General features: G+C 45.9%; 1 protein-coding gene across 4 annotated transcripts in view; it reads left to right on the top strand.

Moving 5' to 3' along the window:
* The first annotated feature begins 11,357 nt into the window (after positions 1 to 11,357).
* CDK17 (cyclin dependent kinase 17) overlaps positions 11,358 to 25,467 on the top strand; it is a 198,931-nt gene continuing 184,821 nt past the window's right edge. For 2 of the 4 annotated variants that reach the window (XM_076067091.1, XM_076067092.1), the window contains exon 1: positions 11,359 to 11,553. The gene's annotated coding sequence lies outside the window, so the exon portion shown is untranslated. Of the gene's footprint in view, positions 11,554 to 25,467 lie in introns of all 4 variants that reach the window. The other 2 variants (XM_076067093.1, XM_076067094.1) reach the window with 2 other exon arrangements.

The following is a 25,467-nucleotide window of genomic DNA, read 5'->3' on the forward strand; positions in this document are numbered from 1 at the left end:
AATTATTGTTGGAGGGATACGACTGGAAAATGCAATAGAACGTCCTGTGCCATGGTGAGTACAAGGTGTTAGTATACTTACGTTAAACCTGGTTGTCGTAATTCATCACCAGTATACACTCCAATTCGGTGACCTTTAAAATCTGTCCTGTGTCGGGCACTTAAGGAACAACTCATTAAAAATTCTTGCCAGCGTGGAACTTTTCCCCCTCCCCCCGTCTCTGGGGTAAGCCCCTCAACCCTAACCTTAATGGGACCATAATACGGGGCAGTGATGTGGGCCATTTGTGAGAATTTTGCAGTTTGAATCTGACGACCCGCCCTGCTTAATATAGCAGGTGTTCTAGATTTGAAGTTTTCGTGACTGCAAGGATTCATACTCTAAATTTAGTTGTTTTTCATTTATTTTATATTTTTTTACCTACGTGACTTTACCGAAAAAAAACAGTATTGCAGGTGTATTCACCATGCACTACATAGTGGACGTGAATGAATCTGGCGGTGATGTCATTCGAACAATTGGACTACTGCGCCTGCGTCATGGTGCAAATTTGCCAAGAATGTTCTCGTTTGTAATTTGGGTTCTGAAAAATCCCACGCTGTAGACAACTTCTTGAGAAATATGTCACAAAGTCTTTATCGACCACTTTACAGTGATCGACTGCGTATTGATAATTTAGCTGCAGACTTTACCAAGAAAACGTATCGCCGTGACACATTAGTCTTGTAAAAAAAAAACCTCGCTTTAATCAATTATTTTTTATTAAATTTCTATATTTGAGATATTTACTATCTGTCCCAATTATATAGATACGCATGATGTGACGGCTGTTAATCTAAATACGATTCTGTGCTTTTCAAGCTAGTACTGTATAGCTGGCAGGTGTAAAAGCCATTGATGTACATTGATCCGACTGGCGTAGCACAGAGTTGATGGGCCGCTTGGCTTGTAAAAACCGCGTGCATACAAAATTGCAAGTTTAAAAAAATAATTAAATATATTTGCCCCCTTTTATCTGCATATCCTTTTAAGATATTGTCCGCTCGTGCAATATGTTACCGAGTAATTTCGTGAAATGTGCAGGGTTATCCAAATGGTGTGGGCTTAATGACACATTCATTACATCGTATCGATTTGTGGCATTGATCCAAGCTCAGACCATCTGCTCTGAGCACATTTAAGCTTCGTCCATTGGGGATGTGTGTCCATCATTGTGAAACTTCTCAGTATAGAGCACGGCTAAACAATTCTCATTGGAGTTGGCTAGGTAGCTCGAGGGGCTGTTTCTCACATCACAGCAGTGAGCCTGGGTTTCAAGTCACTGGACAGCCGAGATAAAAGGCTCTCGGTTGTCTTGAATTGATGGTCTCGGCACAGCAACCAACAGCAAGCCAAGCGAGTTTTCTCAGCATATAGGCAGAGAGAAAACGAGTTGCTCATTTACACATCTAAAGAATTCAAAGACGTGGTTGAATAAAATAGATCCTTAAAGAACACCGTGGTAAAGAATTCCGGTGTCGTGGTCCAATTAAGTTTTATCCTCTCAGACCAATTCAAGGCAAGTTTGTTCCAATCTAAACGTCTTTCATATAACCCTTCATTTTTGTTTAGTTTTAGATTTAAACATAATTTTACATTATTGTATTTGTTAAACTCTACCCCCTTCACTATTAGCGTGAGGCCCAAATCACGGCCTTTGCCCTAATTTGCCCACATCACCGTTTTACATGTCACGTTGCTGTAAATCTAACATATAAAAGGCATTTTTGTCTGTCCGTCTGCGTACGCTCGCTTGCGGGAGATTTGGCTCTCGGACCGCGGGGTTCGCGTAGAAAATTTTTTGCCGGGCGACACGCCCCGGGCCCCGCGGTGGGAATAGACTATTTCGTTTTCCCATCCCTAAACTTGAAAGTGGTTTATTTAACGATTTAGTGCGATTCCTATTTATTTATTTATTTGCTGACCGGATCGCTGCTGCGCATGCGCGAAACGCCGACACGAGTTGCCCCTGGCAACGCACGGACACGAGTTGCCCCTGGCAACGCACAGACGCCGGAGGGTGGGGGCCATTTCTCATTCGCGTTCAAAATGCTAAAAAATTACACGCTACGCTGAGGTAAATTCATCAAAGTGTCACGTCCTCTTCTCTCCCCCTCCACCCCAATGTGTGCACTTGCTATTATAGGGTCGGTACTAACTAAAATTATAGCGATTAAATAGTATTATTACATTTTGGTACTGGCAAAGGAGATCTAATGATGTAGATGCTCACCCGGAGCCCTCATTACTTTGATAGTGCATTGTCTTTGAGCTGTGTGACGCCTTTTGGCGTCATCTGGTCGAGGACCAATGGGGTCGAGGCTCAAAAGAAACCCGTCCCTTGGTGTGGACCAATCAGTTTCAAGGACAATGCCAATATATTATCATAGTATGGTTTTTGTTTGCATTTTGACTGCAGGTATTGTGGTTAATGCAGACATGAATCCTTGTAAGAACGTTTCAGTTTTGTTGACAGAGAAAAGGGAAAAAAACCCTATTATTACTATAGAGTTAGTTGTTACTACTATCGAGTCGGTAGATACTGCTATAGGGCCAGTAGATACTACTTCGGTCAGTAGTTACTACAGTCAGTAAATACTATTGAACAGTCAGTAGATACTACTACAGAGGCAAGAGATACTACTTACTCTGTTGTATGTAGGTATATATACCTACGTGAGGGTAAATATATTTTTTGAGGGGGGGGGGGTCGACAATTTTCGGAAACCTTTTAGATCAACTATTTACCCCCCACTTTCTATAGCTTTTTGGACTTGTGCAAGCCTCTTATAATTTTGTTGGTGGAGAAATGGACAAACGGCCCACCGGGCTTTCACAATACCTTAGTATCTGTGTATGTATATGTTAGGTTTTTAATAGAAGTTTTGAAATATATTTTTTACCCAGGCAACGCCGGGTACTTACCAAGCTAGTGTCTTATAAATCCTTTGCAAAGCAATACGGTCACCTCGAGTTATTCTCAAAGTTACATTTTTCAGAATGAATCCCTTATGCTGGGTAAAATCTGCAAACCACAACAGACGCGGGAGCAGTTCCATCAGGATTACGTGGCTGAGACAGCGGCCCTGAAATCTGCTACTTCATCTTGCCCCAAAAGAAGATTGATTCCATCACGGCAGCGATTGAGAAGCACTCCGCGGAGATCGTGGAACTTCATGAAATGATTGATTGTGGAGATTCAATAAGGCTCTGGAGAGATGCCCTGGAAGCTGCTGACGAAGCTGTCAATGGACTGGATCCAAGTCGTGCAAGGTCCAACGTATATCATCAAAAGCCACATCGTGGCTATTTCAGATATTTATCCTGGAGGAATCCGATGAGCTATGAAGCTCTTTTTCCATCATTACGTGTCATCACATGATAGAAATACCTCTATTTCGGCACGCAAAGATGCCACGATTATTGTAGTAAATTTGTTTTCCATAGCACTTCCTTTATGTCCGGAGCAACTCAAGAGTGCTTTTACATGCAACCGTGCAGAGAACTGGATGAGCCCCCCTTTGCCACTTTTTGAGAACATCTCCGGATGACGAATCGCCAAAATTTAGATCGATGACAAACCGTCCCACAAACTCGGCTCCGCACGCTGGTGTAGCCGGTGTGAGCGTATAATTGTGCGCTCCGTAGTCTATGGGAACCGAATAAATAAGTTTTGCACAGCTACGGGTAACTAAGTGCGTTGTTTTTTTTTATTGTAAGTCTGAGTTAATGCAATGGTGATCAGAGATTGGACCCGAGCCCCCCACAACAGAGTAAGAGGCACGTCCCAGATTGAGATTTGGGCGGACTTTGGTGCCTGCGGAATACAGCTGCGGTGTTGTGACGTGGAGGGTGTCTCTAATCGCTATCGTTGAGACGCAATTTGCCCCTCCTGAAGAAGACTTTTGAATCTTGATTTGAAGCTTTCGTGACTGCAGGAATCCATACGCTTTGGTTCTTTCGGTAAAGTCACGTAGGTATAAAATAAAAAAATAAATCACGACGTTTCGGGCCCAACACAAGCGTCCGTCATCAGGTGGGAAAGCATGCTTTCGATGACGGACGCTTGTGTTGTGCCCGAAACGTGATTTATTTTTTATTTTATACCTACGTGACTTTACCGAAATAAAGTTTCGCCGTTTCACACACCCCCAGTGCACAGTGCGTGCGGAATGGTGGGAGGGGGGACACACAATTGACCAAAAAAAGACCTTAATCGACTACCACCGAGAATGGCTTCCCGTGCTCCTGTTGTGGAGTCGCCCCCTTCTCCGGAGGACAGAAGACAACGCAGAGTCTCCACTCATCGTCGTTGTGGTTCCCCCCTCCCCCACCTCCTCGAAAGTATTCATGAGGAGAGGGACAGGGCGGACGGGCTACACCCGCTTCTCCACGGTGTCCTCCGTGGGCCGCGTACACCACGCGGCCAGCGTCGAGTCGCAACGCCCGGTAACGAAAGCCTCCCGCCCCTGCCCCCCGGGGCATGCAGCCGTGGCGGCATCTCTCAGAATCATCGCCCACACCGCGGCTCCTCGCTCGTGTAGTCGAGCAACCCCCCGCATCGACGAAGGGAATGCGACCGGGCGACGTCGAACACCCCCGGACTGCCGATTCACGGTGATCGCGAACTGCCCCTCCCGTTATTCGTCTGCAATCCCATCCCCAGCGTCGTGGTCAGTGACTCAAAACGCTGAGCGCAGTGTGAACGGAGCGGTGGGGTGACACACAAGTGAGCAAGGCCGTAGTCATGGAGTCAAGATTGGGGGGCACCAAATCTTCCAGGGGGTCTGGGAGTCCCCCCCCCCCAGAAAAAAATCTAAATTTTAAAACTAATTTCCTGCCTAAAATATATAAAAAAAAATAACTAACATAGGATGGACTTTTTATTTTATTTTTGACAATGTCTAATAGTGTATTGTATTACATTGCTGTTTTTTCTTTTTTACCTTTTCTTGTTTCATTGTATGTAATGGCAGGGATTAGGGATTAATAAAGTACAACCATAACCACAATTATATAAACAGAAATCTATTTTATTTTATAGCAATATATGTGTGGGGGGACATTTTGTGCATATTTGAATATTGGGGGGGATGTGTCCCCCCTAATATATTATAATTACGGCCTTACATGTGAGCAACAAAGACCTCATGATCTATGCCCCACCGAATGCCTTGCTGGCTTCCCCGCTTCCCCGCACGCAAACCGTGGACCACAGTAAATCGTCGAAATTCGGATATCGCGCAGGCGATTCGCTCATCGACACGAGTAGGGAGGGGGGGGGGTAAAAGAGAGCCTCCACCTGTGAGAGTATAGCAGAGCTATTCAGCACGTGGTCAACAACTGCCCATCAAAACCAAAGCGATTCATCAGCTTATAGCCAACCCCATTTAATGACTCAAGAACCCCAGACATTAAGTTGTAACATCTGAATTAGAATACGTATTTATACAGGAGAAATCCGATGAGCTATAAAGCGTTTTTTTCAACAGATGTCCAGTAGGGGCAGGTCAGAACCTTACAACATCAAACAATACATAAACACGACAATTACGCAAAGTATAGGCAAGGTAAAGAAATCATTTTACGTATAGCTCATCGGATTCCTCCTGTAAATAAATATTCCCATTCTGATTCTTCCCAGGAGTGTTGGGCATAGCCCTGCTGGTCCAAGTAATTTATCAGCACGATGGCACAGGTGTACAAATGCATCTGAATACCATCCCAGCAAACATGCCAACGTTGGGCCAACGTTGGTATGAGGTTAAAACTGTTGGCCAACTTTGGCCCAACGGTTCCATATTTACTGCGATGTTACTCCTCCAATTGATATTTACAGTGTGTTTACGTATTTATGGACTCTAGTTCAATCATGAGACGTGACAATAGCTGTTTCCTTTTAACCTTTCCTACCCCGGTTCGGTATTTACCATTGTGATAAGTACATTTGTTAAAGGATAGTCTGGAAAGGTGACCTATGGGAGTAATTCCACTGCAGAGCAGATTCCAAAATATTTATGTTGTGTTATTTAGTGAGACCATTTGTCAGCGACAATTAATATAAAATAAAAGTTAGTATATGGATAGAGGGAACGATGTGAAAATGTTTAAAAGTAACCAGTGGTGATAACCAGAATAGGCAAAGAAAACTTGCCGTACAATGTCCACCAGATGGGTGTCTAACTCACATTAGCAATGCCGCTGCGGGCTCTGACCACTGAGCCTCCAACTCCACTCTGAAACATATTTAATTGTACGTATTAAATTGCACGGCTGCAACGATTCCCAGAAGAGTATAATTATTACTTTGCAGTGAATTGTTAATCCAACGTCAAACCACTGCTGCATGAAGGCCCTCCCATGTCGATTCCTGGTGAGTTAATTTACCAAACTTGACCACCGATGGTCCGGTGTGAGTGGGTTCATGAAGGGGGGATGCGGCCAGGACCAGACCTGATGTAGGGAGTCGATCTTCACGAGACACTGCGGATGGAGTAATAGCAGTGACCACCTTCATCAGACACTGTCACCCACATGCTGATTACTGTGCTGGTTGTCACTGGCATGTCCTTATCCATCACCTCCCCACCATCAACTTCTTTGTCATCTCTGCCATCGTCACACACATTGATCAGACCCTGATGATCCCTGAAGTGTTGGTGATTGCCGACTCCACCATTAGAGGTCGACCTCAAGGTTGTTAAAACATACTGTCATAAAAATAAACACGAATAGCATTACCTCTCGTAATAAATAGCTATAAAATACGCATCAACATGAGCTTTGAGATGTTACGGCCACCATGGATGGCCTGATTAAGATAAGAGCCCATCTGCAGGTGACTGGCGATTTTGTTTGGGGGTAGTCTACCTCATTGAAGATAATTTTTTTCTGTTGGTTTATTTGAGACTTGTTTCACCAGAACGCTGCCACTAAACATCATCGCTCAGAAGGGGCTTTGAGCGAAGCCCAGTTTAAAGACTGCTCAGGGTTCAATATATTCAAGAAGGCGGCGGGCGGCTGCTAGCCCAGGAGTTTTGTTCGAGGTTTCCCACCCCCCTCTGATTCCTGGTCAATGCCAAAATTAGCAGGAGGGGTTTCGGACAGGAAAGAGCGTCGGCTATTGTATTTGGCGAACTGTGGTGAATAAACAACGGACATTTTGAAAGGAGACTTTTGTCGGGGTCCCCCCCCCCCGGCATTTGTTGATACATTGTGCGTCTGCGGTTGCCGGTCGATCGCTGTCATTTGTAAGTCTTCACATTTTTAGTTGGCAACGTTGTTTTGAGTTTCTTTTGAAATTAACTAGAATCGTGAGTCCTCCACATTATTTACTCGATTTCGATTTTTATATTTTAATTGGCCAATTTTCTACATTGTGATGTCACTTTGAACCTTTCACTTGCATTTCGATAAACTATTTGGGGAATGTATGGATGGGCTTGCAGCCATCCCATTGATTGTGTGTTGTGCATTTCTTGTTAGAGTATGATTATGAATTCTAAAAATAATTGTTAAATATGCAGTTTTGGCTGTTCTGTTCAGGATTGCAATGCATCTGTCCCAGCTATTGCTTTCGTTTGCATTGTTTTAATTAATATATCAAATGTCATATTCAGAATGCACAACGACCTCGTTTGGAAATGTGGCAATTTAGGAGCTGAAAGACTGCTTGCAATCACCTTGAAACAAAGCGCCCGGCTTAATGAACTACTGCTGATGTTTATTTTAGGTATGCAGTGGTATGCCTTCGCTAAGATCCCGGAATATGTTATTTGCATTAATAAGATATAGCGGCAAGTATTTCATTACAAGCATTACAGTTTTACTCGCATTTTCCATGGCTTGCATTTCAAGGTGTCACACTTTTATATTTGGAAGTGGTGCAATATTTTAAAAAATATATTATTTAATCCATGATATGAGCACACAGCATACAATTTGTCACTGTAACATTCTAACATTGTTATTTAAATTACATAAAAAGACATGAATTACTTAACTTTAAAAAGTTATTCTATGTGGTATATGTTTTGTATAATTAATGTACATGTTTTATAGATATACCGTATATATAAAAATATATATTTCAGGGGCCCACATATTTTAGATATGTCAATGATTTTAGATGAACAGCATTGGGGTTGAAGTTGCTTACATTACGTTGAAACAAGGTGAGCATGCCTATGCTGTGAAAATAGGGAGTTGTCAACTGTTACAAGGCTTTAACTTGAAGTGTGATTTTATACGAGAACATTAGACTTGCTGTTAGCACTTGGCTAAATACGATATGCACGGATGAGGCTTCGCTTGTAAACCGTGAATGCAGCTAATTGTCCCGCCCGTATTTGATATAGATCATCCGGTGGCCGCTACACGAAGCACTGCGATCCATTGTAGCGAATCTCTACGGGCTCTACGTCAGGATTAAACCCTCTACGTAATATACAGGGTGTCCGAAAATTATTATAGCAAAAATAACGTTGAATAGTTTTATTGTTATTCGATATATTGACCTAAATTTGATATGAATATATGCATCCATTATTTTCGTCTCCCCCCTCTTTTCCAAACATAAATGGACTCGTCCATCTGAATAACTGCCAAATCGCTCTCCGTGGTGCTAACGTTAAAAAAAACGCCACTTTTTTCTAATTTTCTTGCTGTGGTTTTCACACCTGATGATTGCTTGTGTTGCAGTCGAAACGTCGTGAGAATTTTATTGTTTTATATTTTTATTATTTTATTATTTCCCTTCTACGTGACTTTACCGAAAGAACCAAGAATATAATATTTACTTCATTTACAGTTTTAATTGAAACAGCTATGATGGTTAAACCTTTTTTTATTATTATGGTAATTCAATGGAAATGTTTGGTGTCAATCTCGCAGATAACTTTAAAAGTGCATCTCACTGGTAATTTTGTGGGACTGAAATTATGTCCGGTCATTTGTGTTTTTTAAAGCCACCTTTTTGCACAAGCCCAAACCACTTAGCTAACATCACATCTCGCATCAACTGGCTCACTGCCGTTAGCTACAACCAGTGACGGCGTGAACCAGTCTCGCATGCCACCACCTGGTGAGGTATGGGTCAAATAACCTCCATGAGCAACATGCCATGGAGATTCCTTCATCCAGCGGTGGCTTGACATGGATGTTTACTATTTTTTGCAAGACTGTCCATATTTAACAGCAACGTATTTGTACATCATATTGGCTACACGAGTATGCCACGTGTACACGGGATATAAACTTTGCTCAAACTAGCATGGAGTGCTGCCTATCTACATTATTGATGCTGTGGCAGTGTAGGAAATTCTACATTGCTATGACGGGGGGGGGGGAGGTGATAGGAACATCCGCAGTACAACCACCGTTATGGTATTGGTGTCCATAAATATGCAATTACTGTATACTCTAGTCAAATAGCCCTCAATGTGAAAAATGTCCCAGTAAAGTAATGTAATACATGGGGCTAATGTAATATGTATAGAGGCCTTTTCTCAGTGTTGACCTGCCATAGACTTCCATCTGCTCCATACAGTTACATACATGTGAACACAGGGCAGTGTGTGTGTAGTATATACTGATCTCTATATATCCATGTATAACCCTCGTGTCAATCCACTGCTGGATGAGGGCCTTTCCAAACCGTGCGGTTCACTGGGGGTTGTTTGATCATACTGTAAAGTAACTGCACCAGGCTGGTAAGTGCGAGTTGAGGTTGGTGAGTGGTGAATAGTCACGGCTCTTCCTGCACTGCCCTCTGCTGTTCACACGGTCTGCAACGACCCATCACTATCCAGGCTCAACCCCTGCTTAGGGTGCCATGGGTGGCGAGATGTTAACTACCACGCCTGCTATGCAGGAGTTCGTGGGTTTCGATTCCGACCCAGACGATGCTTGTATATGTTTGAATTTGCATGGTCTCTCTCCCCGTGGTCGCGTGGATTTTTCTCCAGGCCTTTTTTTCCCTCCACATTCAGAAATGTAAAGCATTTGGCTGATGTCAAATTTCACGCGATAAGCCACTTTGTTGAGCCTTCATTTGTGGCCAGTCGCTTCTGGAGAAAGAGCTATACAGCTCAGTGGGCCTTACCTAGTAAACAAAATGAGCTTTCCAGATCTCACGAGACCAGGCTTATCCGGAGTGATATTGCCACAGATACACAAAACAGTATACATATATACTGTATATATAATATAAATAATCAACCATGATCAATCTACTGCTGGACTAAGTCCGACCCCTGAAACCATCATTTCTCGCGACGTAATAATCGCCCACCCAGCTCCCTGCACACGAGATTATGTAAATCACTGTCTCCACGGCGGACGCGTTCCATATCAATCAGAATCTTGAATTAGACTCGAGGAATCCGATGAGCTATGAAGCTCTTTGTCACAGATGTTCCAATACGAATGCCGTGTGCGGACTGCGCATTCTGGCGATGTGATGATGGCGATGCGATGTTGGTGATGGCGATGTTGATGATGATGGCTATGCTGATGATGGCGATGCGATGTTGATGATGATGTTGGCGATGCTGATGATGGCGATGCTGATGACGGCGATGCTGATGGCGACCACGCACGAGTCTTGGTGCCCACGATCAGAATCTTGCATCATCTGCACCCAGTAGCGTAGCGAGCGTGGGGGCAGGGGGATGGGTGCCTTGGCCCCAATCCCCCTAGTGGCCAAAGCTACGAGTTGGGGGGCCCCTTGACAGCCACCGTGCGAGACAAAGCAAATATTGGGGCAACACCTGACAAATTGCCGCACACCGACTCCCCCTGAGCTGATAATGTCGTCACTACGCCACTGCACCCAGGAATTCGATTGCACGGGCATCGCGTTCAATGGGGAATAGCTGTGGCATTGTTGGCATTAAACCATGGAGAGAGAGGGGCAAGTGAAGAGACTGCCTCGACTCAACCTTACCTCCACAATCCATCCATCTCTTTTTTTACGATCAGAGGAAACAAGAAGATGCTCGGTGTAGTCGGCACTTTGCTTCGTTCATCATTTAGTTTTTTCGTTTTTTTTATTTTCAGTGCTTTGCTTTATGTGCCCCCCCTTTTTAAACGAAATATTTCACAAAAGATTTCACGCTCTCCTCCTTCTCTCTTCCTACCATCACCACAACTTCCAACCCCCTCTCTCTCTTCCCCCATCATCACAACCACCACCAACCTTTCTCCATCCTCTCAATCTCCGCGCTCTCTCCACGTCTCTCCCCTTCCCCCCATCAACAGCAGCACCACCACCACCCCAGCCAGCCAGCCAGCCCCCTCTCTCTCTCTTCCTCTCTCTCTCTCTCTCCCGTTCCCCGTCTCTCCTCTTCCTCCTCCCTCCTCGCCCCCTCCCATCCCCCACACAGGCCGCTGCTGTGCACCGTGGGAGGGAGGAGCGAGGAGAGACCGACCGTGCTGCTGCTGCTGCTGCATCAGCCACCGGAGCAGCAGCACTGAGATCACGAGCGTCGCCTTCCTCGCAGCAGCGTGGAGGAGGTACGCCAATGTCGCCTGTGTCTATCTCCGCGCGTGTGCGTGTACACACATCTCTCTCTGTCTCTCTGTGTGCGTGTCTTCGTGTGCGAGAGAGATAGTGCGGCGATGTCCGCGCCTGAAACAGATTTCGCTCGCTCGCTCGCTAGCGGGGGTCGCCCCCGTCGGGGTTCAACGCCCTCCGTGCCTCCTCGCAACCGCTGGCCGCTTGTAACTGCGCTGGGTTTACCGCGGTGTGAAACACATCAGCACGGGGGGGGGGGGGGGGAGACAAAGGCGACCGGGCGTGCTGGTGGTGTTGTTGCTGCTGCTGCTGCATCATCTTCCCAAACGAGCCGTGTCCATCCACGGGTGCTCGCCCACAGGCGCCGGGCACAAACATTGACCTGCGTCAATGTGTGTGAGCGCCGGGCTTCCATGCGGGGTAGGGAGGGGGGGTCTTTGTCTCTCTCGAAGTGTGTGCAGGTGACAGGGAGCCCCGTACATGCATGTTCCACACGTGTGTGTGAGTGCAGATGACGGGGAGCCCCGTACATGCATGTTCCACACGTGTATGTGTGTGTGCAGGTGACGGGGAGCCCCGTACATGCATGTTCCACACGTGTGTGTGTGTGCAGGTGACGGGGATCCCCGTACATGCATGTTCCACACGTGTATGTGTGAGTGCAGGTGACGGGGAGCCCCGTACATGCATGTTGCCACACGTGTGTGTGCAGGTGACGGGGAGCCCCGTACATGCATGTTGCCACACGTGTGTGTGTGTGTGCAGGTGACGGGGAGCCCCGTACATGCATGTTGCCACGTGTGTGTGTGTGTGCAGGTGACGGGGAGGCCCGTACATGCATGTTGCCACGTGTGTGTGTGCAGGTAACGAGAGCTCAGTACATGCATGTTGCCACACGTGTGTGTGTGTGCAGGTGACGGGGAGCTCAGTACATGCATGTTACCACACGTGTGTGTGTGTGGTCACGGTGAGATGTGGGGGAGCGGTCGTGTTGCGCTTCGAAACCCGTCGAGCCCGAGTTCGATTCCCGCTCACGGTCGACACATCCCCTAGGTCGACTCGGCCTCAAATGCGTGTACCTGGTGTAGCGGAGCGTAGTAAACCTCGCTGCTGGGGAGACAAAGGCGGCCGGGCGTGGTGCTGGCCAACCCCCACCCCCTCGTGTGCCGTGTCGGCCTTCACAGGTGCTGCTCGCTAACAGCACTTGCCCCCAACAGTCTGTTGAGGCTACACGGGTGATCTTTGTCTTTGGAGAGCTGGGTAGGGGTTGGCGGTGCTGTTTGTGTTAATGCCCCCCCCCCCCAGCTTGCCCGTGTGTGTACGGCGCCTTAATAGGTGCTCTCTAACAGAACGTCCCCTAATCGGTCAGCTTAAAGGCTATACGGGGGTTCTTTGTATATTGAGAGAGATTTAGGGGGGTGGGTGGGGGGCTGATGGTTTGATCGGTGCCATCTCTCCTCCTCCTCTAGTCCAAACCTCGCTGTGTTGCAATTCCTGTACACCCACTGACAACCACCGTGTGTCATTATTAGCAACATTGTGATAGTTGTGGCGGTGTTGTTTCTGGTGATGTTGGGAGCTGTGGTTGATGATAATGATGAAGAGGTGTTGTGATTATGGTTATCGGTCTGATGGTATGGTAATGAGAGTGATGGTGTCGTTTTGCCCACGGTGATTTTAACAGTGAAAGTGGTGGTGGTGGTGTTGATTGTAAAAATGGTGATAGTGATAATATTGCTGATTGATTTATGCTGGTGAATGGTAATGGTTATACAGCCATGGTGATAGTGATATAGTAGTTATGATAGTAATGTTGATTATTAATGATGATTGTGGTGGTTACGATATGACCGTGATTATATCATGGAACGTAATAGTACAATGATGCTTGTAATGGTATTTGCAATGCTATGATGATAGGGATGATTCAGAAGGTGTGATGATAATTGTTATGATGTTTATGGTGATTGTGAATGGTTCAGATGTTATGCTGCCTGAGATGATGTGATGGCGATGGTAATGGTAGTGATTTATATCAGATGACATTGGCGTGACGGAGTGGAAACGATCCTAATGGGGAGTGGAAGTGATGCTTACAATGACACATGCTGCTGATGATGAATACCACGCTATTGGTCATGAGATTATTATGGTCCTGGTGATAGTTTAGGTGATATGATGGTGGTGGTTAATGATTATGCACAGTTACAATTCTATAATGATTGTGATGTCTGCCACGATGTGTTCTTGGAGATATGATGATGATGATGTTATCATGATGGTTCTTATAATGGTAATAATGATGGTTAATATGATGGTGGTGGTGGTGGCGGCTCTGAGCGGATGTGACAATGTTGTGAAAAGATGGTGGTGACATTGGTGCTGTTGTTCAAGGGATGGAAATGGTTATGATGGCAATGGTGGTGCTGTTGTTGGTGGTTGTGGACTGAACCCATTGTTTTGCCCTCTGGTGTGAGTGACGTTCTCACGCTACGGTTACACCAATGTCTAACATCCTCGTGTTCTGCTTGGCTAAACAACAACGAGCCACGGCAGTGTTGGGTAGCCGTTATGATGGAGCTGAAATGTGGCAACACACACTACCATCTTTGTTTATTAAACGCGTAAATCGCACTTCTCACTCGAGATAACGCTGCGCTGTATTTTTCTGAACTGACCAATGAGTGGATGCCGTCACGCTTTTGTTCCGCTGTTTAATGCTCGCGCATGCGAATGCAGCAATTCTGTTAAATTACACAGCAGGGGAGATTCCGTTGGGAAACGCATCATTTGCAACATTTACATCATGCGCGTGCTTGTATCATGTGTGATAGCGTGCGCACAAGGTTTGCATCATCACAATACACACACACACACTTGCAATAAAGTCTACGAGACACACTTGTAATAATCTACAAAACACACACACACACAATACTTTTGCAAACAACACCTTTGCAACATTTTTTGATTCTGCATAGAATCCGCATTTGAAATCCCCGCTTGCATGCACACGGCAGCCCTGGCAACATTTGCTGATGCCAGACAACGAACATCCACAGGGCTCCGTTAGCAGCAGTAGCAGCAACAACAACAACGCAGTTGACACAAAGGTGTGTTGCCCAAGCACAACCCGCCACGGTAGGGAATCGATTTGACGTATTTTGACGGAGCACACACATACACATGGAGCGCACAGACATTTTGTTGTATTTTAGACAGTCGGTTACTGGTGCACAGCAGAGAGGCAAAGATCATCCATGCAGTTTTGCTCTAGCTATTGGATAAATATGCTTAGAAATTAGCTTAATGACCACCAAACAACCACCACCATCACGTCCGGCCGCCTTTGTTTTCCCCACAACAGCCATCGGTGTTGTAATTTTTTTAAAGCTGGGGGTGACCTATATGGGAGAGCTCATTACAGGCCTAGCCAGATGCCACCATGTGCCACTGTAGTACACTGGTGGGGGATTGATCTCGGGCCACACCAGGAATCGAAGCATATTCTGCAAAATAACTGCTTCACCGCACAAAGACAAAGATCACCCGTATAGCCTTAACCAGATTGTTGGGGCAAGTGCTGTTAGCGAGCACCTATGAAGGCTGGCAACCCACCCCCGGGGGTGGGTGGCCAGCACCACGCCCGGCCGCCTTTGTCTCCCAAGTGGCGTTGATTTTACACACCGCACCAGGCACTCATTTGAGGCAGAGTCGACCAAGGGGAGGCCCAGGACCGGTTCAAATAATCGTCACTGGTGTTGGCCGTGAGCGGGCATCGAACTTGGGTCGCCGGCTTCGTAGCACAACGCGCTACCGCTCCCCGCGCTCTACCGCACTCAAACACGCACACAAGCATACGCGCATCATTAGTTACCTCTTGACACGCTTGCAATATTGGTAACCAATACAAGACAAAGATCCCCCGTATAGCCTTGATCTCCCCGGTGGCAATGTTTACACACTGCAGCAGGTACACACTCGCACAGACGCACTTGCAGCATTGCTCTCAGTACACCTTCTTGGCTGCAGTGTTTTTGGCATGGCTGCCTGTCATGAGCAAATGTGGTTGGTGCGTTCAATAGGTTTTCTATGCCTTCATGTGGGCCTATATAGGTTTGATATGAGTACAGTAATACCCAGATTTACGTCTTCCCCCCTTTTACGTCGTTTCAAAAATACGTCGTCGCTTTAATGCCGCTACCTGATTTGCATCATCTCGACCCACACTCACGTCGCCGGCAGCATCGTCCGTCCATTCTCGTTATCCGTCGCCTCTCGGCCTTCGCCTCCCCACCTACCCTGTGAATCGCTTTGATTTACGTCGTTTTGTTATTGGTCGTCGCACATTTCAGGAACGCATCCCCGACGTAAAACCGGGGTTTTTGCTGTACTATACAATCCCAACACAGCACATCAAAAACAAGGATTGTTGTTTGAAGAAATAAAAAGCAGGTTTGAATATCCGGTACAGTTGTTTCAACAAACGCTCATGAAAGCGGCCAAACTTTTCCCACGGTGCTGCCCGATGAGAAGCAGCTTCACTGGCAGTGTGTGTGTGTGATGCTATAGGTGCTCGTTAACAGCACTTGCCCCAACAGTCTGTTAAGGCTACACGGGGAATCTTTGTCTTTGTTTGGAGTTGTCAGGAGCGGTAGTGCCGCGGTTGGCGTGCTGCGTTATGGACCCGGTGACCCGAGTTCGATTCTCGCTCACGGACAACACCAGTGACGATTGCCTAAACCGGTCCTGGGCCTCCCCGAAATCGATTCAGCCACAAATTAGTAACTGGCGTCGTGTGTAATTATCGTCACTAGGGAGACAAAGGCGGTCGGGCGTGATGCAGGCCACCCACCCACATCCACGCGTGCCGTGCCGGCCTTTCATAGGTGCTCGCTAACAGCACTTGTCCCAACAGTCTGTTAAGGCTGCACCGGGGTCTTTTTTTGCTGTGCAGAGTGGAATGGTGAAGATGGACTGAAGCATACTGTCCTACCCAGCTTCTGGCTCTGCCTACAGATGATCGCCATCTAGCTCCGCGGGAAAGTCGAGGCCAATTTGCAGAATACCCTCATACTATATTCACATTACATAACCATGGGTGTTAATGCCATTGTTCTGAACGCCAGTTTTGATTCAATGGTTTGTCAATTGGAGTACTATGTTCGATGTTTTCGTAGTGACACCAATACGAATGACCATTATGATTGCAGTAATTGTAAGACATTGCACGAGAGATTTGTTCAGTAAAAACTATGTCGCGAAAATTGTAACTTTTTTTACAAATTTGGGATTTGATTTGACTACAAGCAAAGAAGGTGTTAAAGGTTATTCAAGTACTCGCTTCACAGGAGGAAGTGAACTGATTTTGATGCACAGTTTATAATTGTTTAAACAGAGATGAGCTTTACAATGCATGAATTCCTCATCAATAACTTTCACAAATGTACATTGCATAAACAGAGCAATGCAGTGTACTATTCAAACGACCGTGCTTCACAGCATACCGTTGATCACACTTTATCTCTGCGCACGGTTGTGTGGCATGACACGTGCTGTGATATTATTTTACAACGTGTATTGTGTGTATTGCTGCTGGATCGCAAGTACGGTGATATGCAATTCGACAATAGATAAACAGACGTGGACCTGAATCGCCACTTCAAAGTGAAATGCTTTCACATTTGAGTTCACTAGCCTGTGAAGGTCATTTTGCACCAAGTGGTTTTGCGGTGGGATTTGTTTAAGGTGACACGTGTTTGACCCGTTTCCACTGAGTTGTTGAGAGGACTGGCCCGTTTAATGCGGTATGAGACTCAAAAGATAAAAAAGCCTCGTCTACAGTTTTCCGACTTTTGAACAAATGTTTTGCAAAAACACTGCTCCAGAAACCTGTTTGAGTGTGATGGACCCAAATCGAGATTTGAATGTATCTTCATGTGGTGAAACAAGAACCCTCATGAACAGACAACCCTGTTTTTTACAATGCACAAATCCACCAAGACGGTACATGAAATGTGTTGTACCACGCTGCTGTACTGTGCTGATTGAGCCCCCTTCGTGTCCATGGGTAGCTCTCGCGTGCAACATCAGGAAACTAGACACAATTCGTTTTAACAGGCCACAATCTCCTGGTGACAGTCAAAATAAGTCTAGAGTTTGCCTGCTTGAACAAATGCTGCTGAGAAACTCTGGCCCAGGGAGGCCACGCACTGATGGACCAACCATTTAGACCCTTTTCTGTGTATAGCACACACTGGTATGTGTGGCTTATATCTATGTAGATACACGTGTAGCCCTGAAATGTCTTGCTAACTTTCTCTTCTGATTCCGTTCCTTTGATGTACGTGTACGCCATCCGAATGAGCACTGAAAAAAAACTAAAATTAAATAACTTTATCGGTAATGAGGCTCCCACAAGGCCATGCGGGAGGGCGTATGGAACAGTTTGGCGCCGGCTATAGAAAGAGTAGTGCGGTCATGTCGCTGCAGTTCTCTGCGGTGAGTACAATGTCTTTAAAAACAACGGCGCTGCGCCTCTAAATAAAATGAACGCTAACCGCTTGCGCGTTCCGAGATTCAGTGGTAAACGGGACACCCACCCAGCGACTTGCAGATGTCTCGGAACGGGTTATTAGATGGGTGGACAGAGGTGGGGGGGGGGGTTTAAGAAACTTGCCTCCTTTATCACCTGCTGCAGGGTGGGATTGGGACCGGTGATCTCTGGATTGCAAGTCCAGTGTGCTAACCGGTACACCGCGGCTGTATATCCCGGTGGCTTACTTAACAGCACATTAATTAATTTTGAGGTGGCCAGCGATCAGTGCACGTGAGATTCTGGGTTTGTGCCTTGGCAGCCACCCATAGATTAAACTCGTATTTCAAATGTAGCGAGATCATCATTGACTCAGCCTGGAGTTTTAAAAAATAAGTTGGTGCTTTCACTAAAGTTGGCTTCTTTACAGGGCCCCAAGAATTAAAAAGGTTGTTTACAAGAAATGAACATTCTTTTCAAGGAATGTGAAGAGTGCCCCTCGTGAATAAAGAGGCTTAAGGAAGTAAGTGTAGATGTACTTCTGTGACATTATCTCAGAGGGCCATTCTCTGATACAAGATGATCCACCCTGCATACTGCGAGCATTCCAAATGGTTATTTATCCTCCTCGTGACGTGACGACAAGAGCGCAGTTGAAATATATTAAATTTTTACTGGGGGGGAAAAGCAATGCTTCGAAGAAAAGAAAATAAAGCGTTAGTTTTTTGTTTTACTGAGATAGAGGTGAGGTTAGGGCCCCTCCCGCCCCTCCCTCCCGCAATCACACTACCAGATGACCCTCGTGCCAAACCTGGCACCCTGCTGCATCGCTGAAGCGTGGTTTCAAAAAGGTCACCTTTCTCTTTAGCTGGCTGTCAAACCGATCACCGCGTGTGGGCTGTTGTAACGCTCTCGCGGTGTTTTCCGTGCACCCTATGCTGATTTATCCTATTGGCAGGGTAATTAATCAGAAAACAAAGGAGGCTTTATTGGTTACGTCCACAATCAATGGATGTGACGTCTCTAATCGATTCCTTTGTTTGGACCACGGTGAAAGCACATCGACTCGTTAAGATAGCATGTTCAATTTCTAACGGGGAACGGCGGAAGACGCAAGGCTAGGGGATAGGGGCGTGAAAATATTTGTGCGTAAGTACTTTTCCACCACTGACTTGGGAGCGCGGATAAAGATTACCGCCACTCAAGGCTTGATTGAGCACGTCCCCTAGTGTAGGCAATAAACATCGGAGGCACTTGTCTCATTGCCTTACACAGCTGCCCACTCCCGATGACTCCTCTCGCAGTGATATCAAGCTATAAGCGTGGCATCATCACTGCCTGATGTGCCACGGCTGCATAAATGAACACAGTGGCCCATGTGGTGGTGGTGGTGTGGCTGTTCGCGTTGCTTCTAGGCACGCGTGTAGGTTAGTGTGGGAGAGCTGGATCAGTGCCCTGGCGAGGGCGTGTAAGCCATTTTTAACATTGCAATTTGAATGTCAGCTGTGTTATTTTTTTACGTGACAGCTTTAAGTGAGTATTTAGAATATAGATGTGGCCAGGTGGCTCGAGAGGCAAATGTCAATGTCCGCTGTGAGGTTGACAGCACTGTGAGATCCTGGGTTCAAATGTATACAGCCACCCGCGATTAAACCAGATGCTCAAGGGTATCGACTTCATGTAGTTGCGCGCTTTAGCTTTGTCTGCGATTGACTGTGCAATGAAAATCACGTGACTTTTACTTGGTATTTTTTTTACTCAATTTGGGAACACCCTGTAATGCTGGATAAGAGCGGTCCGCTGAAGTGACAAGTATAGTATTTGTGCTTTTATCACCTTGTGAGGCATGGCATGATCTGACATTCTACTAGGTATTATTGTTGAAGGTGAAAGTTTACCACTCCATGGCATGATGCAATTAGCACGATTGGAATATAATTCATGATACCACAATACAAAAAACATTAACATGCAATCATTAAGAAACACGAATTACAATTCGTTTTTTCTTCTTCTGTATACTGTAGTAAGATCCAAATTTAAGAATGCTCTTCTGAAATAAATTTTATAATATGCCAAAATATTTAACCCCACTTTGGTTTGTCCTCTTGGTGTCAACCCTCCTCAAGCCATGCGTTTCCAAAAACACTCTAAAGTGACACGTCTTTTCTCTGTGGTAACGCATTAAGCGCGTGCAATTTCACGAGACCATCTTTCAGGCCACTTGAATGGGCACAGCAGAGGGACTTCTTGTGGTGCGATTCCAGCCAATAAAAAGTGATAAACCGAAGCATTTTATGATTATAATGCCCCCCCCCCTCCCCGGCTCGTGTGGGTGAACTGTAGTCACAAACCACAGGCCATAGAACTTGGATGGGCCCATTTAAAATGTGTTTATTTACACATTGTGGCTCATTGGCAACAAACAACATAAATAGAACACACAACTGTTCTCTCCATCTGTCAACTGCTTCCCCATGAAAGTGACTGCAGCACTATACGGTATTCCAGTAATTATTACAATGCAGTGTACTGTATTCCTCGTGAAACAACTAATAGCGGTTCTTTGTTAATCAGCTGCTGGGTGAAAGCCTTCTCACCCGGCATTGATCACGGGGGGCTTCATCACACTGGGGGTAGTTGTTGGTTTTGGCGCAATGGGTTGCCCCCGGGACCGGTTGAGAAATTATTCGCCACTGATGTTAGCCATGGCCGGGAATCAAAATTTCGGTTAACCCCGTTTGTTTTTTTACTGCGTCGTTGCTAAACCACTGTGCCACGTTAACCCCCTACCTCTTGTTCGTGCCAACGTATGTGAGGACGGCGCACTCTGCTTTACTGCGTTCAATAAGGCCGCTGCGAGGCTGCATTGTGCCAACGTCTCTGAGCAGATGTTGTTTTTCACCGGTCATGACACGCGAGCGGCTGATGAAGGAAAATATGACGATGCCACTAACAACATAAACTCAGTTTGACCCTGTAAAGTGGACCTATTAGTCAGCCTTCTCATAGTCTGTAAGTACAATCAATGTAAGTACTGTACTCTGCTGCCACTTGTTCTAAAAACGCAGTCTCGTTTCCCCAGTGCCCCCATGCGTTAATGTGCAGATAAAATAAATAACAGCGTTCAAAATAAATTAAAGTATTCACGATCTTGTATCAGCAATATCCTATCGGCTGGTACACTGTGAAGACAACGTAATCCTCTAGGATCTATCCCTTTACATTCGGCACTGCATAAACTCACGTACTGATCTATATCTAATGGCCTGTAGTATAATTTCATAATAAATACCTTATACTTAATTGTCATTTAGACAAGCTAATGCGTAGTGCGATTTGTGCGCATATGTGTGTATATTTGTAGCACCTATTTCGATGCTGATAGTACAAATTAAATAGAATGAATGGGAAAATTGTTTAACAATGCCTGTGCTTTCTCTGTCAGTGGTTAATTAGATGGGAGAAGTGGAACCAGCTTCTGTGTGCTTGCAGATTAATGACCTACAGTATTTAGTTGCAATTTAGAAGGCTAAAGATATGGGCACATGCATTTAATAATTTCTACAATGCTTTAAAGTTTAACTTGCGAGCTGTGTTTCATTATGTCTTTATTACAGCTTACTTATCGCCAGTAGGTGCCAATAACCCATCGTGACATGCGATAGCGATCAATAAATGTCCTTTGCCTAAGCAGTTGAGTGCCCATTAAGATGCATTACTTTTGGAAGTAGACTTGAATAACCATCTGGTCATTTATGGATACATTCTGCATGCTCTATATTTACAACAGGATAATAGGAGTACGCTGTTTAATGGTTTGATGTATAGTATCCCATGTTTGTGATCCATACGTCAAAGGAGGTACAACGTATTCATAATCATTTCATAAATCTTCTGAGGACACTTCAAAAACACGCTGTATCGCAGGTGTTTAACACAAGGTGTGTTTCATTCAGTAGCTTAATCGTGGAATGTTTCATGCATAAGGGGATTCACGCTGCAGATTCATCGTATTATCTGCTATTTTTTGTTTGTGGATAAGCGGTAGAAATTTGCCGGTAACATCTAGGATAATGTTCGTCCCCCACATCGCTATTAATAATTGGATGTCTACTTTTTGACCAGATTGCACGAAATACACCAGATCTCTTCAGATCTTGGAAGCTTAGGTTAGATGCTGGATACTGCTTGAATGGGTGACCGCCATACACAAACACTGCAGGATCAAGTCGTAGACACCACTTCCAAATTGTACTGTACTTCTATTCTCTCATGGTCTAGGACTTGACGATGTCATCAACCCACACTGCTCAGCGTGGTGAAGTACGTTCAAAAACCCCCACCACTCGTGCGACGTGGGGAGGCCTTCATCCAGCAGTGGATGTACATGTACATAGCACAGGAAGAAATTAGCATCCATGCCAGTGGTTGGTAACCTGCGGCCCGCGGGCTGCATGTGTCCCCTGGTGCCCCTCGTGGTGGCCTGGTCTCAGTGGGTCTCGGGTTGATGTATTGGGTCACGGTTAGTGGCCAAGGAGGTGAAGGAGGGCCGCTTATGTGGCCCACTAACTCGTCTGGGTTGCCCATCACTGATCTATGCTCCATTTTAGTCAACAGCAAAAAAGAACACTGCAGTCCATTGCATAGTCCTTGAATGGCGCAGGGCCCGTTGACACTTCAGATACTATTGTAGTGCCACCTTGTAGCATAGGTGTTCGCCACAATTCTTCACACCGTTTATAAAAAAAAAAAATACTTTGCCACGTTCTTTTAAAAACAATGGCGCATTCTATTTTAATTCCACACTCGAGAACAAAGTGACCCAGTCTCGTTTATCAGCATTAATTTATTTTTCCCCATGTTTTGTGATCGAACGATCATCAGCATACATTACTTTTCCCATGCAGTGTACATTAGGTAAGAAGATGATAAAGACACGATCATCAATGGTGAATGGGAAGACATGGGGAGGTATTGCAGATTTACTTGACCAAATGCAATGGCATCGGGTGAAGGGAAATCCCAATTACTGCATTAAATCAGTGACAATTCTCCATATATTCACCTATTCATAGTTATTTTTCCCTTGGATCGTTAATATGGCTGATCATATTACAGTGCTGTGGAGTAGAACTCCTCATCCGCGACCCCGATTATTTGCAGAAGCTATAGCTCCCTTTATGCTTGGTCTATTTTTCATGTTATCCACCCACGGTTATATGTGGGCTCTCCCATCCTGCATAGTTGTTGCTGCTGCTCTGCATCTATATCAGCCATATCCAAGACGAAGAATGGCCTCCTTTTATCCACACGGTTTTTTTTTTGCAGATAGGTGGAATGTCGTGACAAATTTATCCGAATACCCATCGGTTATCCGCAACATCGATTCACGGATAAGCGGAGCGAACTCGCAGATAACATCACGGATAATAGAGTCTGCAATGTTCATCGCCCACATCGCTGCGGTTAAGAGGAGTGTTGTGTTACTCTACTTTCCTATCAAACATTCCACCCCCCCCCCCCCATACAATATGAATCCCAAACATTTTGACATTGCAAAGCGAAAATCAAAAAAGCTTTTACTTCGCTAAAACAATCTGTTATAAAAGCCTGTTAACAGTAAGCACACTTATATAACGCTCCCCCCCCAAAAAAAAACCTCTGCTGACCTCGCCTGAATTCCTGCCCGGAAAGGTGCGTCTTTCCCGGGTCAGTAACTAGGCCACGGGGGATGGGGACTGGTGGGGAGGGTGGCGATTTGCAGGTCGTACTGTTCTGACCACAGGAATTTTTTTTGTTAAACTTGGATTTGTTGTCGTTTTGCAGCTTAATATTTTGCAGCCCATTCCCGGGTTTATTGTGGTTGGCACTATAATGAGAACACAGTCTTGGAAAACGTAATTCCAGTTTACTGAAATTGAAGGTGCTAATTCGTTTTATCTGCCATTGACAGGACCAATTTGTCGTGCAAGCTCGTACACAATGCAGACCCTATTGTTTGTGCACACTGCATATGTGCTGAGATTCAATGAAATTGCCTTAAAGATGAATTGCTTTAAATGTCGTGGAGTAGGGTTAGGCAAATCGTGTGAAGAAAAAGCCTCGGCGTTTTCCCGTTAAAGCCACAGTTACTGTGTCGCATGGATCGGTGCCAATATCCTTGCGAGTCCTTGAGAGACGGTGGTAAGAATTCCACATTCGTATGGCAGTGGCCAGTCTCTCTACAAAACAGCTGCGTTTGAGACAGAAAAAAAATCAGCTTCGGCACTGTACCGTCACACACGCATTGAACATGGAAAAAAACCGTGCAGCGGACTGAGAGCTCAACACAATCGGAGGTGGCAACAGGAAGCGGTGCAGTGATTTTGGGAGCATCCTGTCTGTCAGACCCTTAAACACTGTATTCTGGAAGCTTCACTCACACAACACACGCGTTCCCATGTCCTCTACACACGTAGACATACACACACATCACCAGGTCACCTTGCGCACAAACACCCACGAACCTATGTCCCCTCAATGCATGCCATTCCCTCACCCAAAGAAAAACAAAGATCCTGGATGGCCTTTAACAGACTTGGGGGGCAAGCGCTGTTGGCGAGCAACAGCACCTATGAAGGCTGGCACGGCACACGAGGGGGGTGGAAGCCAGCAACCACGCCCGGCCGCCTTTGTCTCCCCCAGTGGCGATGTTACCACACCGGACCAGGTACTCATTTGAGGCCGAGTCGACCTAGGGGAAGAGGCCCAAGACCGGTTCAGATAATCGTCATTGGTGTATGTCGTGAGCGGGAATCGAACCTGGGTCGCCAGGTTCATAGCGCACCCACCCACCCATATACACACCCACCCACCCATATACACACCCACCCACCCATATACACACCCACCCACCCATATACACACCCACCCACCCATATACACACCCACCCACCCATATACACACCCACCCACCCATATACACACCCACCCACCCATATACACACCCACCCACCCATATACACACCCACCCACCCATATACACACCCACCCACCCATATACACACCCACCCACCCATATACACACCCACCCACCCATATACACACCCACCCACCCATATACACACCCACCCACCCATATACACACCCACCCACCCATATACACACCCACCCACCCATATACACACCCACCCACCCATATACACACCCACCCACCCATATACACACCCACCCACCCATATACACACCCACCCACCCATATACACACCCACCCACCCATATACACACCCACCCACCCATATACACACCCACCCACCCATATACACACCCACCCACCCATATACACACCCACCCACCCATATACACACCCACCCACCCACCCACACACCCACCCACC

Source organism: Petromyzon marinus, chromosome 14 (genome assembly GCF_048934315.1).
Source record: "Petromyzon marinus isolate PM22_M1 ecotype Great Lakes invasive population chromosome 14, UKy_Petmar_22M1.pri1.0, whole genome shotgun sequence".
Classification (NCBI taxonomy): domain Eukaryota; kingdom Metazoa; phylum Chordata; class Hyperoartia; order Petromyzontiformes; family Petromyzontidae; genus Petromyzon; species Petromyzon marinus.